Here is a 17,198-nt window from a genome sequence, read left to right as displayed (position 1 = left end):
CTTTTTCCGTGGCTATGCGGTCTGGAAAATGAAGAAGATGCCTTCTTCTTTGCTTCCAGAGTGGCTTGTCATACCCAAATCCTTCCCTAGACCCTGTCATTTTCATCCTAGCCCAAATCCCAATATTCTTTTTATTTGGGAATATTCCTTATCTATTAAAGGAATAACCCAATTTTCCCAATGTTGTGAAGCAACCTTTATTTCCATCACTCCTAAAATTCCCAAGTAATTCTCATAAATTGTTTGGGTCACATATTTCTCAAATATGGCAAAATATTTCATTTTCCATGTTCCCCATCATGCTCAAATAATTCATTTCCTATTTTGCCTAAAATGGCAGAATGTGAAGCAAGTGCCATTTATCTTTTCCCAATTGACCTCAAACTCCTTGGACACCTTTTCCTGTCCATATCATTACCACATGCCAAAGAGCAACCTCATTTGCCTAGTAATTATTTAATTATGATTTTCCAAAGTTCGTGTCTAAGGTAACTGGTTGTGAAGGAAGTACAAGCTAGGCATATCCAAATGAGTTACCATTTTGCATGGCCCTTCATATCATCATATCATAGATCTCCACCAAAGTAGAGCTCATGTCATGCCTCCATGTGAGCTCATCTTCAATTCTTTGATTCTGTCCAAAATTTCAGTTTGTGAAGCAAGTATATTTTATCTTGCTCCATTATGGCTGCCAATTTTTCTAGGCCTTCTGTTACCCATATAACTTACCGCCACCCATTTTGGGCATGTTTCGTCAAGTCATTTGTCCTCCAGAATTTTTGCAAGTTTCTGGTCAGTGGAAATGTTTGTGAAGGAAGTACCATTTTGGTTTATCCAATTGGTATGAAACCTTTTGAGCATCTTCATAGGACCAAATGACCCTGGCTTGCCCAATTTGAGAAAAATTTGACACTCCATGTGAGTGCATCATCCTAATCTTGATTCTGGACCATCTTTGGCAGTTGCAAATCAACTCTGTTAAATCTTGATCCAAATCCTCTCCACGTTACCAGGGTGAAAGTCCTTCCTACCCTGAACTTACCAGACAACTCCATTTGACCCAATCACCTCCCTGTTGAGCAGCAGTACACGATCAAGTTTACTGTAGTAAACTTCAGGTGTTAACTACCATTTAACCATGTCACTTTTAATCAATCTACCACATCAGATGCATCCTCCCCAGGAAGGACAAGCCCCCAGACATTGTTTGGCCGGCCGTGTGCCACTGTGTGCACCAGTGCGCCCGGTGACCACCGCTTTGGCATGTAGTGAGCGCGGCCAGAACGTCATTTGTGCTCGAGCCCCTCCTCCTCTTGTCCCCTCCACGCTCGTGAGCATGTCCATTGTCTTCCTCTCATCGTCGCCGATCACCTGGACCCCTCTCCCCCTCCGGCCGCTTGCTCACCGACGCAAAACACCGCATGCCCAGGGACGCACTGTGCCGACAAGGCATTAATGGTGTTCGGATCCTTCTCTCGGCGGTCCCTTGGTCGCCTCTGCCCCGTGAAGCTATCCCCTGTGCCTCCCCCGTCGTTTACCTTCGAGCTCGAGCGTGTGCATACGCATCCGCGGCGCCGCTCGCGTGTCCGTGGCAATGCCAGCGTGGGAAGTCCTCGCCCTGCCTATAAATAGGCCTTCCCCGAGCCATTCGAGCACACCACTGGCCTCCCCGCACTCCACTCCCCTCCCCATCCACTCGCCCGAGCTTCTAAAGCTCTCTGTGCCCACCATCGCCGACATGACCGCCGCCTGTGCTCACTCCGATTCCGGCGACCCCGAGCCCCGTCCTCTCTTCCACCACCTCTAGTAGATAACCCAGCCACCAGAGCCTCTCCATCGACTATCCGTTAGTCGCCGGAGTCGCCATGACCTCGTCCTCAACTTCCGGCAGAAGCAAGTCCGCTGTAGCCGCAGCTCTCCTCGATGCCAACCTCCTCCCGATGTTTGGATGGTCCAAGGTGGCTCGGCTCGGCCTACTGATCACGCTGGTAGGTGGCACGACCCGAACGGTGGCCGGAGTCGCCGGCTATCGCCGTCGGGGCCGGCACCGCTCTCTGCCGCGCGGGATCAGGGGAGGTTGAAGATGAAGAACCTGCCAGGCAGTCCCCGCGTCGCCCCGGCCCACCCGTCAGCCGCACGAGGGGTTGACCCGGGCGCTGACGTGGATAAGTGGCCACGCATTTTGGTAAATACGCTTTCACCAATTCAAAAGCGTATTTTCCCTCTGCTTCAGCTCAGAGTACATTTTCGTTATTCTGAAAGTGTAGTACCTCCCTGTTTCAGCCCAGAATACGTTTTCTTAAACAGAAAGCATATTTCTAATTTTGCGCTTCTGCCTTATCCACTTAGGGAATTGTTTGTGATGATATTTTTGCAGAAAAGTCCCTAAACTTCAACCATTCATATCTTTTTAACCACAACTCCAAATGAGGTGAATCAAAAGCCCACTTCTTAGTCTCGTTGAGCCCGTTCTGTTGGTTTCATTTTCACTATTTTTTGGCACTGTGAAAATGACCTTTTTGCCCTTGCACATAAACAGCCCCTCCGAGAGAGAACTGTTTCCGGCAAATCTTTCCGTGGCTTCACCACACTTCTTCCCGGTGCCTTCTTCACCCCTAGGCAAGCCACAATACCCACTTGCATGATATTCATGCAGTAGCCATGGTTTTCAACTTGAATATTTATTAAATGATTGCTTGTTTAAAATATGGTTATTGTTGTTTCGGAAATGCTTCTGGGATTGTGCTTACTTGTATGCTATGTTGTTATTCACCTGGTTATCATGCCATGCTAGTTGCTCGTATTACTTTCATATTGCCATGCTTGATAGTAGTACATGTTGGGTTGGTCATGCTCTTCGGTGCATGACTAACGTCGGTTACCGAGTACTGTTAATAGGCATTGTTCCATTGCTGTTAGTTGGTTAAGTGTTACTCAGTGATGTTATTGATAAGTTCTTGCATGTTATTTATGGTTGATGCTAGTGGTCATGTTATGTTATACTATGAGTAGTGTTGCACTTGTAATATTTATGCTCGTCATTATGCCATGTTCAGTTAGAGATTATTTCATAGTTGATATGATGGACAGTTATGTTGCATCCCGTGCTTATGTTGATATTATGATCATGCATTGTCATTGCATCATGTTATTTTATCATGGCTCAGCATATTGCATTCAAGTTTAACCGGATTTAATTGAACTTGAACAACTGTTGGCTGAGTCATGGTGCCGCCAGATCGAAACTGACCAGTGCAACCACGCTTACCTTATGAGTTAGGTCCTAACTGGGTCTATTGTCGTGCATCTCGCCGGTGCCTCCCACGAGGGAAGGTTATGGGTGTGCTTACCCTGATCAGGTAGGCAGACATAACCTTGTGTGCCCGTTGTTTTTATTTTTCTGGATCCGGTCCCCGTGAGGGAGTTTTGACCACGACGGTGGTCGGGGTGTCTTTGGTACACACGGGGCCACCCAGGACTAGCCTAGTTAGGAGTGGGTCGGAGTGGCCGGGAGAGTGTCACGGCAGTAGATCGGTTTTGTCGGAATGCCGTTGGTCCACCCGAATGGGAGTGCGAGGCCATGGGTTCTGTGGTGTGGGTACAGTGTGCTACCTCTGCAGAGTGTATATTAAATCTATCGATAGCCGCACCCGCGGATAAGGGCCCAGTTCGTGTCGGTCCCACCGTGAGTCAACAGTATTAATAATAACTTGATTAATGACAACCCCGGTTCGATGAGGAGATAAGTTGGTGGTGATCGCCATAAGGATCACGAGTTACTTTGGTGGTGATCGCCGTAAGGATCACGAGTTACTTTGGTGATGATCGCCGTAAGGATCGTGAGTTACTTTGGTTGTGATCACTGGAATGATCACCGTGGTATCGAGGATACCGAGTTGTTGGATATTCGTGATGTTGTGCGAGAATCATGGGTAAAGATCAAGCTCCTTCTGGTCATTTAATGATTACTACAGTATTGTTTATACCAAGCTTGATTTGATCCTAAGATGATCGTGTAATGTCCGAGGTGGGTAAGTGATGTGCGTGATGGTTACGAGATAACCCGAGCAGAATAATTGGTGCATATAGTGTCATCATGTTGCATGCTAGTATCGTTAGATTTATATGTTCATGCAATGCTCATATTGTTCTAGCTGTATCATGTTCATGTTGCCTTTGGATTCTTAGTGGCTATTATGATTATTTTCATGATGGTATCTGGTATTATTTTGGGAGTATTACTTTGGATGTCATGTTGCTCATGTCATGTTGTTATGAGGATCTCATGTTAATTCCTGTTTAACCTATAATTGCCATGTTGTTGTTTGTCTTCAATGCTTCTAGTTAATTGTGAGCTTGCAAGTACATTCAATGTTGTCGGTGTACTAGAATAGGGGTACCCTAGTACCCCGAACTTGTGCACGGGCAGTCGCAGCACTCCCGCGGCAAGGCTTGCCAGGTGACCGCCAAGACCCTCCACGGCTACCTTGAAGACCATTCAAGAGCAAAGTACTCAAACCAAGGCCCCGGCAAGAGGAGCTTGCCAGGAAGAAGACAAGACCCCGGCAAGAGGAGCTTGCCGGGAAGGCTATCAGAAGCGTCCCAAGGCCCCGGCAAGAGGCGCTTGCCGGGAAGGCCAACCAAGGCGCACCAGGAAAACTTGCCGCGGTGCCCCAGGCGCCCCGGCAAGGCCCGGTGAGCGACAAGCTCCCGGACACGACAAGACGACGACCGCGGCAAGGAGCTTGCCGCGGGAAGCCCCCACTTCATGCCCACGCTCCAGCACACCCGCCCACGTGTCGCTCTGGGGCCCCTCCCAAGCGCACGTGGCGGGAGGCCGCGCAGCGAGGGGTGCGCAGTGGCAGGCAGGCGCTGACAAGATAACCACCGTGGCTAACGGTGCCGTCCCTAGCAAGCCTCTTTCGGTATTGTTTAGGCGACACAGACGGGCATTTTATGCCCTTGTCCCCTGCCGTCAGGGTTAGGTACGATAGCACTGTAGCAGGTAGCTGTGCCTGCTACAACACCTAGCTGCCCCTACTACGGCACCTTCCCATTTTTTCCCCTGACCCCCGTTGCTCTATGTCGGTAACCCCTTGATCATATAAAAGGAGGCCCGAGTGCAACGGGAGGGGGGGACGGCCATTCTCATACACACATGCAAGGTCTCGTTAGCGGCCGGAGAGTACTGTAGCACTCCACGCTCCTGAGCTAGAAAGCAATACAATCCACAAAGCAGGAGTAGGGTTTTACGCATCCGTGCGGCCCGAACCTGGGTAAATCGTTCGCGTGCTTCGCCTCGGTTTACTCTTTGCACGACCAATCGCCCGCGTGCTCCGCCTCGATCTGCTCTTTGCGCGACCTCCGCCCCCCGCCGAACCAAAAGGGACCCGGTCCGCCGGTCCCATAGGTGTCCGTGGATCAGCAACCCCGGCATCTCTGGCGCGCCAGGTAGGGGGCGTCAAAGTTGTGCGAACCAGATCCGGCGTTTTCGCGAGCTAGATCTCCATCATCTTCACCAACATGCCGCCGAAGAAGAAAGTTTCGGAGGCAACTGCTCCGTCCGCGCCGATGGCCGAAGATAAGTTGCCAAAGTTTGAGCAATTGAATCTTTTAAAACTTTTGAGTTATCTCCCTTGAACGACCACCCTTTGTATGGGAAACCTGTGCGCGGAGGAGCCGACTCGTAGCTAGCTGCGCCCTTGCGTTGTTTCGAGCTCGCTCAACAACATTAGGTGAGCTGCGGCTGGTTGCTTAACTAGCCGCGCCCTTGCATTGTTTCGAGCCTGCTCAACAGCGTAAGTGAGCTGCGGCTAGTTGCTTAACTAGCCGCGCCCTTACTTTGCTTCGAGCCCGCTCAGCAACTTAAGTTAGCTGCAGCTAGTTGCGGGAAGGTTTCTTGCCGGTAGCGGCACCGCCAGCGGGCTGCTGACGTTCCGCACTCAGCGCTCGCGGCTCAGGTGCCTGCACCGGCGAGTTCCCTAAAAGCGTAGGGCAAAAACATACAAAGGGAGGAATCAAGTAAAGGGAGTAACGTTGCAATCATTGCCCACGGTCTCCTGACAAGTTTTGCTCCGGCGAGCTTGCCGGGGAACGCCGCGCTCCGACAGACCCATAGGTTCCTGCCGTAGAAGCGGGCGTTCCCGCAGCCGCAGAATTGCCTTTACTCCCTGTTGTCGAGCCACAAGCTCCAGCATGGGCACAGCAAATTGTCCGCCTCCTTCAGACAGGGGAACTTCCCGAAGAGCAAGAAGCAGCGGAAAGAGTAACCCGGCAGTCAAGTATGTACCAGTTTGTCGACAAGACACTGTACAGAAGAAGACTCAACGGTGTGAAATTGAAGTGTATTCACCGGGAAGGCGGACAAAAGCTGTCGGCAAAAATGCATGGCAATCAAGTAAACAGTTACTCCCCGCAGCGACAAGGAAAGAAGGGAGCAGGCGGCCTAGTCAACACGGTCGCCCTCAACCCTCTTGATCCCGCCCACCTTGTCCACAATGGGTGCGACAAGGGCCTTGAGCTCCTCTTGATCGATATCAGGCAGCAAGGGTCTGAGGACGTTGGTCAGACGGAGGCCTGGATTGCGAAAGGCCACCTTCATCAACACCTTTTGAAGGGCTCCCGCACAGATCTCGCGCGACTCGTCGGCCAGTTGCTTCGGGATCCTGTCTCGGAGTCGCTGGAGGGCCGTCGCCACGCCCTTGAAGAACAGAGTGAGCTTGGCGCTAGGTTGGAGGTTCTCATCGGAGGAGTACCCGAAGCCTTCCACCCCCAGCTGCGCCAGCTCCCTGTCGATATCTGCGGTGATGTTCACCAGACTCTCCGTCCAGTGCGTCACAGTCTCACTGAAGGCGTTCTGGGTGGTGGCGGCGCTCTCCAGCAGCGCCTTGTCGGCCTTGATTCCCTCCTTCAAGGCCGCCTCCTGCTGCTTGGCGCTGTCCAGAGTCTTGGTCAAAGTGGTTAGCTTCAACTCAAGATCTACGTTGGAGGCCTTGGCGACGCTGAGCTCCTTGCCTTTCTCGGAGAGATCGGCCTCCAGACGTGCCACCTTCGCCTTCAACTCCTCCTTGGCGGCCTCGGCGGCGGCGGCAGCGTCCTCCGCCTACTTGAGGGCCCCGGCAAGCTCCTCCTCGCGCGCGGCAAGCTCCTCCTCGTGGGCATCAAGGTTGACCTTCCGCTGCGCCTGCTTGCCCTCCTCCGTGGCTAGCTTCACGGCGGCCAGTCTCTGCAGCTCTTCGGCTTCGGCCTTCTCAAGGAGAAAGGCCTTCCGCGCTTCAGCGAGCTGCTCCCACTCCTCCGCCAGGGATCGAACGGCTTCCCGGTGAAAGCCCCCGAGCTCTTCTGCGCGCTTTTCAATGTCTGCTCCCGCCTTCGCGACAAGCACCTCGCGGGACTCAAGCTTGGCTTGTCGCGCGCGGTAGAGCGACATCAACCTGCGCAGCAGCCGCTCTTCTTCGGGCTCGTCGCTGCTGCTGCTTGGCGCGTCGACTAGCTTCAACCCTGAGGAGGCGAGCACTTCTCCGTTGAAGATCTCCCCTTCGACCGGCGCCCTGGAGCTTGACGCCCAGGGGAGGTTGATGAAGACGCCTTCCCCGGCCTTCAGGTAGGCGCCTGGCTGGGGCTCTTCGGAGCCCGACGCTGCGGCGGCGGACGGGTCGGCGGTCGGGGTAGCGCCTGGCGCTCCTGCGGCCTCAGGGCCGTCAGTGCGATCGCCGGACCCCTCGCCGGTTGCCGCGGCATCTGCCTTGGCGGCCTCTGCGCCGGCGGCGTCGCCACCACCGGCAGCTTCGTCGGCAGCGACCTCTCTCTCCATCTGATCCGCAGCAGATGGATCTGACGGTCGGAAAAGGGGAGAAGAGTCAAATAGAATCCAGCAGAAACTCATAAAAATTAGGTGGATAAGGATCCGAGAGAAGTTTTGAAGCAAGGGAAGTACCTGCACCAGGCTCTGCGGTCATGCTCTCCGTCGTCGAGGGGCCGCTGACGCTGTCCCTCGCCGGAGAACCCTCCCTTGCCGGAGACTTCTCCCTCACCGGGGGGCCTTCCCTTGCCGGAGAGTTCTCCCTTGTCGGGGAATTCTCCCTTGGCTCCTGGTGGGGCTGCTCGGCTCCTGCACAAGTCGACAAACAGATATGAGCAAATACGAGTACCCACGCACGCCTCGCCGGGGAAAGTAATTCACACACTTACGCTGGGGGCTGCCCTGGAGGAAAGTCGCTGGCTCCGGCAAGGTTGTCTCGGGCGTGCCACCTGCAGTCGCGGTGGGCTCGTCCTCGATGATGATCGCCGGGACCTTGGCTCTCTTTGCCGCTCTCTGGGCCAGGGTCCTAAGGAGGAACAGATTCAGAGAAAAGCAAGTGAGGAACAAGACCAATAGCAAGAACTGAAGAAATGCAAGAGCAGCAAGAGAAGCTTACTCTTCTTCATCCTCCTCGTCGGAGCTTAGCGCGGAGAAGTCAAACCCTGGCTCGCGCCCGGCGCGAGGAGGCGGAGGAGAAGCTTCCCTTGGCCGCTTGGCAGGAGCAGCGGCAGCGGTCCGAGACGACCTCGCTCCGGCTGTTGGCGCGGCGCGAGTAGCGGCAGGGACTGAAGCGGTGGCCCGGCTAGACTCCGCTCCAGTTGCCGTCGTAGCGTGAGGCGCTCCCACGGCAACGGTGTTTGCCGCGGTCGAGCGTGTCACGCGGCGTGGCGACTGTTGGTCCGCCTGCTGCTCCGCCCCGTCACAGGCCTTGCGGAGACGCCTTTTTGGTGGAGACGGAGGCTCTGCTTCTGGTGGGCTGCCTGAAGACGAGGAGGAAGAAGAGTCGATCTGCAACGAGCCACTCGTGCCCTTGGCGGGCTCGCTCGACTCGGCGTCTTGCCCGGCAAGCCCCTTCTCGCCGGCAGGCTCCCCTCGCTCGCCACAGCTTGCCACTTCTGCTGCGTCTGCCTCCGCGGTGGTGAACCCAAACTCGCCCGCGGCTGCGGCCGCCGCCGCCTCCTCCAGCCTGGTGGCGATGTGCGCCATCTCCGCGTCGGTGGTGTCGCGGGTGAGACCGTCCTTCTCGTCGGAACGGACTGCCACTTCCACCAAGTCGTCGAAGAACTGCTGCATGACCTCGTCGGCAGGCTCCTGCCAAGTTGGCACAATTCCATGCGAGTCGCACTCCGGCATCATTGCACGGATGCGATAGAGCGAGGAATTGTTGCACAAAGGCACGACTCCCCCCGGCAACCTGAACACCTCGGGATGCTGAGGGTCATATTTGAACAGCTCCTGCAGCATCGCGTGGAGCTCCAGAACTGTGAAGTTGTAATTGAGGCCCGGCCGCAGCCTCATAATGTCTGCCGCATTCTTGAACTCCCAAGTGGGCCTCCCCTGTTCCTGCAGGGGGGCGATGCGGCGGCGAAGGAAGTCCGCGCCAACAGCGCCAACAGTAAGCCCGGCAAGCCTGAGGCGCAGGACCCTAGTGGCAGCAATTCTCAGCCTGTCGTCCTCCGGGGCCAGGTCGCTCCAATCGCTGCCGCGTGCTACTGGGGTTTGGCGCTGGGTGGTGAATGGCTGCGGATTCTCTTCGACAATCCAACATCAATCCGCTCTCCACTCCTCCCACTTGCCGCGGAGCTCTCCCTCCAGATAGGTCTCTTTCTTGCCGGCCCTTGAGACCCAGGCAATCCCGCCGGATAGAGACTCTCCCCTCTCTACTCGGGGGATGAAGAAGTGGCGGAAGAGGGCTACATTGAGGAGGACTCCGACAAAGTTTTCGCAGAGATGTGCGAAAACTGCCATCGTCAGGACGGCGTTGGGGGTGAAGTCGAGAAGGTGGAATCCATAGGTGTTCATAATGTCGCAGAAGAAATCAGAGAAAGGCGGGCAGAGCCTGCAATAGAAGAATAATGCGAAGAAGGGATACCCGTTCGGAGCCTTCTCCAGAGCGGCGGCGGGGAGGACCCTTGTGCGCAGATGCGCGCGCGTCGCCGCCGACCAGAACAGAGAATAGTCCTCCCTCAGCTCCTTCGCGCCGAGCCTTGGGGGGAAAACGGACCGCTTCTTCCGCAGCGCCGCGAGCCGCTGCGCCTCGATCGTCTTCACGGTCTTCCCCTTGTCGGCTTTTGGAGCCATGGCGGAAGCAGTGGAGGAGGTCGACGGCGTTGGCGGTGCTAATGGCGATGGGGGGCGGAGCGCTGCTTTCTCTCTCTCTCGGCTTTGGGGAGGCGAGGGAGCGGCGGAGATTTCTGAGATTGGGAACGGCAACGGGAGAATGGGCCAACTGCCCCTGTTTCCCCTGCGTTTAAAGGGGGAGGAGGGCGGACGTTCCGCATTTCGAGAAAAGGAACCCCCACGACCTCCCCCACGACGCCGCATTCAACGCGTGCCGTTCGGGGAGGGCGCGGCGGATACGGAGGGAGATGCGGCGTGACCTAGGCCGCGCGTGCCCGCGCACTGTTTTGGGCCTGGCCCAACAACGCTCGGCACCATGTCTGGCCCAGGCCCGGGGGCTCCTGTCGGTGTACTAGAATAGGGGTACCCCAGTACCCCGAACTTGTGCACGGGCAGTCGCAGCACTCCCGCGGCAAGGCTTGCCGGGTGACCGCCAAGACCCTCCACGGCTACCTTGAAGAACATTCAAGAGCAAAGTACTCAAACCAAGGCCCCGGCAAGAGGAGCTTGCCGGGAAGAAGACAAGACCCCGGCAAGAGGAGCTTGCCGGGAAGGCTATCAGAAGCGTCCCAAGGCCCCGGCAAGAGGCGCTTGCCGGGAAGGCCAACCAAGGCGCACCAGGAAAACTTGCTGCGGCGCCCCAGGCGCCCCGGCAAGGCCCGGTGAGCGACAAGCTCCCGGACACGACAAGACGACGACCGCGGCAAGGAGCTTGCCGCGGGAAGCCCCCACTTTGTGCCCACGCTCCAGCACACCCGCCCACGTGTCGCTCTGGGGCCCCTCCCAAGCGCACGTGGCGGGTGGCCGCGCAACGAGGGGTGCGCAGTGGCAGGCAGGCGCTGACAAGATAACCACCGTGGCTAACGGTGGCGTCCCTAGCAAGCCTCTTTCGGTACTGTTTAGGCGACACAGACGGGCATTTAATGCCCTTGTCCCCTGCCGTCAGGGTTAGGTACGATAGCACTGTAGCAGGTAGCTGTGCCTGCTACAGCACCTAGCTGCCCCTACTACGGCACCTTTCCATTTTTGCCCCTGACCCCCGTTGCTCTATGTCGGTAACCCCTTGAGCATATAAAAGGAGGCCCGAGTGCAACGGGAGGGGGGGACGGCCATTCTCATACACACATGCAAGGTCTCGTTAGTGGCCGGAGAGTACTGTAGCACTCCACGCTCCCGAGCTAGAAAGCAATACAATCCACAAAGCAGGAGTAGGGTTTTACGCATCCGTGCGGCCCGAACCTGGGTAAATCGTTCGCATGCTTCACCTCGGTTTACTCTTTGCACGACCAATCGCCCGCGTGCTCCGCCTCGATCTGCTCTTTGCGCGACCTCCGCCCCCCGCCGAACCAAAAGGGACCCAGTCCGCCGGTCCCATAGGTGTCCGTGGATCAGCAACCCCGGCAAATGTACTGACCTGGTGTGTCATGCCAGCGTGTAGGTCATGCCTGGATTGCTTGCCTGTTTTGTGTTGTTCCTGTGTTCGCGAGCTAGGATAAGCGTTCCAGCCAGAGTCCCTGCGGATTGGAGTCCTCCACCGTCGTCGTTGTTCCGCTGCCAATAGTTCTTCCGCTGCTAGAGTTATTCCACTGCTTCGAGTTGTTCTGCTGCTTGCATAGAGCAACTGAGGATAGCGTAGTGTCGCTGTGCCGATGTTATTCATTGTAATATCAGAGACCTTGTAATCATATTCTTGTAATAATAGAAAGTTGGTTTGTTCTATGCTAAGCAGTGCCGTATTCCAGAAGACTTCTCCTCAATCTCTGGGCTGGAATACGGGGCATTCCGGTTTTCTCTGAGCCGGGGTGCCACACCCTTGGATTATGCGAATAAAACTTATAATGGATTACCGAACTTGCGGTGCGGGACAGGTGGCACCCACGGTCCTCAGCTGAGTCCGGCCATGATTTGCCGGACTTAAAAAGCACCCTCCAGATATCTTTGCATGAGGAGCCAAAGAGCTCTCGCAGGGTCTAGTGCTTGGCCGGGTTGAATTCCCATAAATTGCAAGCCCGGTGTTGACAAGGAAGGATCCGGTGAACTAACATCACCTGGACTACATTGACAAGTTTGATATCCTTGTCTTCCATATTCTTGACGCGCGTCTGAAGTACCGACAGCTCGTCGAACGAAGACCAATCCAGGCCCTTCTTGGGCCAGGACGTAAGCCGCAGGGGGGCTCCGGATCGGAAGTCAGGAGCAGCGGCCCATATCGTGCCGCGCGGCTCAGTGATGTAAAACCACTGCTGCTGCCACTCTTTGACGGAATCATTGAAAGTACCTGTTGGCCATGTGACGTTGGGCATCTTGCTCACCATGGCGCCTCCGCACTTGGCGTGCTCTTCGCCCACTACCTTGGGCTTCACATTAAAGATCTTCAGCCATAAGCCGAAGTCTGGCGAGATGCGGAGAAAGGCCTCGCACACGACGATGAACGTCGAGATGTTGAGAAAGGAATTGGGGGATAGATCATGAAAATCGATCCCATAGTAGTACATGATGCCGTGAACAAATGGGTGGAAGGGAAATCCCAGCCCGCGGACAAAATGAGGGAGGAAAACAACCCTCTCCTGGGGTTCCGGGGTAGGGACGATATGTCCTGCCGTCGAGAAACGGTGGCTGATTTTCTGGGCCAGGTACCCAGCCTCACGAAACTTTTTGATATCCTTCTCCCAAATGGTGGAGGCCATCCATTTGCCTCCTGCTGTGGATCTAGACATTTTCGGAGGACCTTTGTGGTCGAAAAGGACGAACTCTTGGGCGCTGGGGCTCGAGCAGAGGGGAATGGATAAGCAGAAGGAGAAGGCGTGGGTGAAAAGGGGGAGTCCTTATCTCCTTATAAAGGCGGCAGGGATCCAGCGCCTCCCCACTTGCCTGGTAAACTCACTTATTCCCCAAGCGTCGCGCTAAAGACACGGTTGGATTACCCATACCCATATTGATGAGAATCCCGAGATAGGGGGACACGATCTCTACTTCGATAGGACATGCCCATAAAACCACCTCGCGACATGCGTAGTAGCTGGTTAGGGAGAATGGTTCGAATAAAGACCGGATCGTGGCGTGGTGTCACATTGGGAAAAGTTGTCAGCGGATTGGATTTGTGGAATATTGTACTATCTACGGTGGTATGTGGAATTTGTTTTGCAGAGCCAGACACGATCCTTGTGTTCAAAATCTTCTACAGAGTATTCGGAGAAGGAACCCGCCTTGCAATGCCGAAGACAATCTGTGTGCCAGACTCATCATCATTGAAGCCTAGTTCAGGGGCTACTGAGGGAGTCCTGGATTAGGGGGTCCTCGGACAGCCGGACTATATACTTTGGCCGGGCTGTTGGACTATGAAGATACAAGATTGAAGACTTCATCCTGTGTCCGGGTGGGACTCTCCTTTGCGTGGAAGGCAAGCTTGGCAATTCGGATATGTAGATCTCCTCCCTTGTAACCGACTCTGTGTAACCCTAGCCCCCTCCGGTGTCTGTATAAACCGGAGGGCTTAGTCCATAGGACAACAACAATCATAATCATAGGCTAGCTTCTAGGGTTTAGCCTCTACGATCTCGTGGTAGATCAACTCTTGTAATACTCATATCATCAAGATCAATCAAGTAGGAAGTAGGGTATTACCTCCATCGAGAGGGCCCGAACCTGGGTAAACATTGTGTCCCCTACCTCCTGTTACCATCAGCCTTAGATGCACAGTTCGGGACCCCCTACCCGATATCCGCCGGTTTTGACATCAACAAAGACCACTCAGGAGCTTCAGGAAGCAAAGGGCAATGCCTGGCAACCACCGCCCACCTGGTGTAGCTCCCAACCAGGGCGAGGATGGTGAGCTGCGCGTCTATGTCGACATCCCAGGGCTCAACAGGGCCGCGTCTCAGGAGCGCTTCCGGCCTTCACGTGTTAGTCGGCGTGAGGGTCCACCTCACAGCTATGTGCGCATGCCGTTCGGCCTGCCGAGCGCCGCAGCCGCCTTCCAGTGCAATCTACAGAGCGTCTTGGCGACCCAGGAAGCCAGGCATCACACGGTCCTGGCGGAGATGGAGATGGTCCTCAGGAGGCCACCTGAGCCCCCAGAGCTTCCCGAGGCTCAGGGTCTCGACGGCTCGTGAGGAACGACTTCTTCAGCGCGCGCCTTCAGCTACCCCAACACTCCTTCGACAACCAAACCAGGTGACATTTTCCAAGTTCATTCAGCTGGGAGAGCCCCTTAGGCTGCATTATTCCCAGGTCGCATGGGCCTGTCCCTGTGGCATCTATCCACTTGCATCTTCAGTTTACCTTGCTGGGGGCGCCCCCCCCCCTCCCGGGCTGCACCTTCCCCAGGCCGCTCGGGTCCGACCGAGTGGCATGTATCATTCTTGCATTTACCTCAGCTAGTTTTCTTTCCATGCATAAGCTACCTATCATCACTACCCGCTTGATTATCGCCCGCCACGGGAGCCTCTCATGCCGGCACGGTGCTTGTGCTCGGGTCCGTCCCTACAACGCTAACAAATCTGAGTGGTCGAGCTCTGGCTCGCGGCCCGCCCGCACACGTCACCTCACCGGACCCTCAATGCCTTCACCTCCTTGCGAAGCAACAAGAGGCAGACCGGCAACCATAGCGGCATTTTGTGTCCTTCCTCGCGCTAACTTACAGGAACCTCCTGAGGACTACAGTGGGCGGTACCACGGGCTCGCTCTTCTCCCATGCAATTCGTTTGCGCATTAAAAGGGGGGTCCTGAGCATTGCGACTCAGGAGCTCTTACTGGCTCTCCAGCCCTCACCCCTTGGCCTTGACCATGGCACCGCGACCTGGCATACCAGTGGCAGCTGAGCTCGCTCGAGACTGGTACCTAAGGACATAGACCACGTAGAAGAGTGCAGAGAAGGTGGGGAGGCTCGCACGGACCTAACCTGGCTACACTACTGCCATTGGCACACAAGTCTGGCACGGCATGAGGAAGAAACTCCAGGCTACCAAGATAAGTCCCGCACTCGGGTCGGCCGAGCGCTACGACATAAGATTCTCGCCTTTCGCTGCCCTGCTGCGGCAATGTCGCCTCCCTTTCCCATCCTCAGGTGGCTGCTTGCGTGCTATGGGGGACCTCTTGAGCATCGCGCCTCATGAGCTCTTACTGGGCCTCGGGCCGCTCACCTCCTGGCCTTGACCATGGCATCGTGACCTGCCATACCAGCAATGGCTGCAGCCTGCCTGCGGACCGGGACCTGTCAGCGTAGAGCACCAAGCTGCAGCGGTGTTGGAAAGAGGAGACCGAGTCAAAGCAGGATATGTGTTCGCAAATTTTCATAATGAGGATAATATCAACAAAAGACATTACAGACCCTTTACACGCCCCCACAGGGTCCGTCTTGATTCCTCGCAGGGAACAAAAGAAGGAAGTTCCTAGAGGCCCTATCTACACGCGCCAAACACCGCCGACGCCATCATCAATAGTGGGCTTCCGGAGGCCAGCGCCAACCTCATCCAGATCCGGGATGGCGGCGGCCGGGCACCGCGGCCTTGCTCCGAGTGGGGCGAGAGCTCGGGGGCATGTAGCTATCGTCGCTTGTCTCTCGAGTCTCGTCGAGCTCAGGAGAGTCGCTGGACCACCAGGAGTCACCGATGTTGCTGGAGGAGCTGCTGGTGATGCCAGCAGCAGGCTCGGCATCCGCCGCTGCGCTGTCCTGGCGACCCCCTTTAGGGCAGCACTCCAAGCGGCGGCCTTCCTCGTCGAAGACCTTGAAGAACATCGTGGAGGCGCCGTCGTACTCAAAGTGGATGGCGAGTGCGCCTTTCGCATGGCAAACTCGAGCAACCTCACCCCAGCCGCGAGTCATGAAGATCCTCTCGAAGGAGACGGCTTCAACCTCCGCCCCAATCGCCGGGGCGTCGCAGTCGGCGTGCTGCAGCCAAAGCTCGAGGGGGCCCCTCGGCGGTGAAGAACTGCGGGAAGCGAATCCAAGTGCGCGGAGGCATCGCCGCCCACAGCACACATTCGCGGGAGGAGTCTGCGGCGTGGGCTCCTGGGGCCGCGGCGTGCGCCACCGCGGCACGGCGACCACGGCCGGTGCGAGGACGGTGTCGTTCGCCGCTCCTCCCTCTGGAGCCGTAGGCTCGGGCCTATAGGGGCAGCGGATACCCGGGAGGTGGCTTCTCGTACCATGTCCTCGACACCTCCGGCCTCATGACTATTTCGCGACGATGGGACAACCTCTTCTTTGGCGCACGTGGCTCGAGCTCATGGAAGTAGGTCTTTCCCTTCTCCGCGGCTGAGAACCTCCGTATCGGCGCCATGGTCGATGCAGCAAGCGATGAAGCAAGGAAGAAGAAGGAGCGGGAGAAGCGAAGGAAGAGATGGGTGACAGGGGCTCCGCCCCCCTCTCCCCATTTATAGCCAAGGGGAGGCCAACCGCCAGCCTCTGCGATCTAAGGTAATAATCATCTTTTTCTGCATGCAGCAAGGACTCGTCAAGTCGGGCAGTTGCCGAGGCAGCGTGGGGAAGTGGAGACGCCCACGTCCAATCAACCCCCACGCATCAACCGAGGCCCAGGCTGTTAGGGCCCGCGGCGCCCCGCACTTGCCCCTTGGCTTCGCCTCGAAGCCAAGTCCGAGCGCGCCTTGGGCCCGGGGGCTACTGTCGGCGTTCTGGGAACGGGGGTCCCCAGACTTGCCTGCCTGCGGCCCACGGCATGGCTCCACCAGCGGCCCTGTGCGGCCCATCTTCATCAGCAAGCACTCAAGACCCTCGCGAGGGGCCAAGCCTCGCAAGGCGGATGACGCAAGACCTCCTCGGGGGCAGCCTCACCAAGCTAGCTCGCGAGGGGCGGACAGATCAAGGCAAGGGAGACCTCGCGAGGTCCCCGTGACGTAAGCCATGACGACCAAGGCCAGGCGGGCACCAGGCAGGCGCTAGCATGTGCAGTGTTCTCGTTTCCTCTTTGGTGCTAAAGAGGCAAGCTCAAGCACGGAGTCCTGAGGCATCAAGCAACGGTTTCCATATTGGTGCAAGAAGACCAAGACCAGCAGGACGGCAGGATGGAGGTCACTGTGGAGCCCAAGACAGCGTCAC

This window comes from Triticum urartu, chromosome 4, assembly GCF_003073215.2.
Source record: "Triticum urartu cultivar G1812 chromosome 4, Tu2.1, whole genome shotgun sequence".
Taxonomy (NCBI): Eukaryota; Viridiplantae; Streptophyta; class Magnoliopsida; order Poales; family Poaceae; genus Triticum; species Triticum urartu.
Note: the sequence above shows the minus strand (reverse complement) of the source record.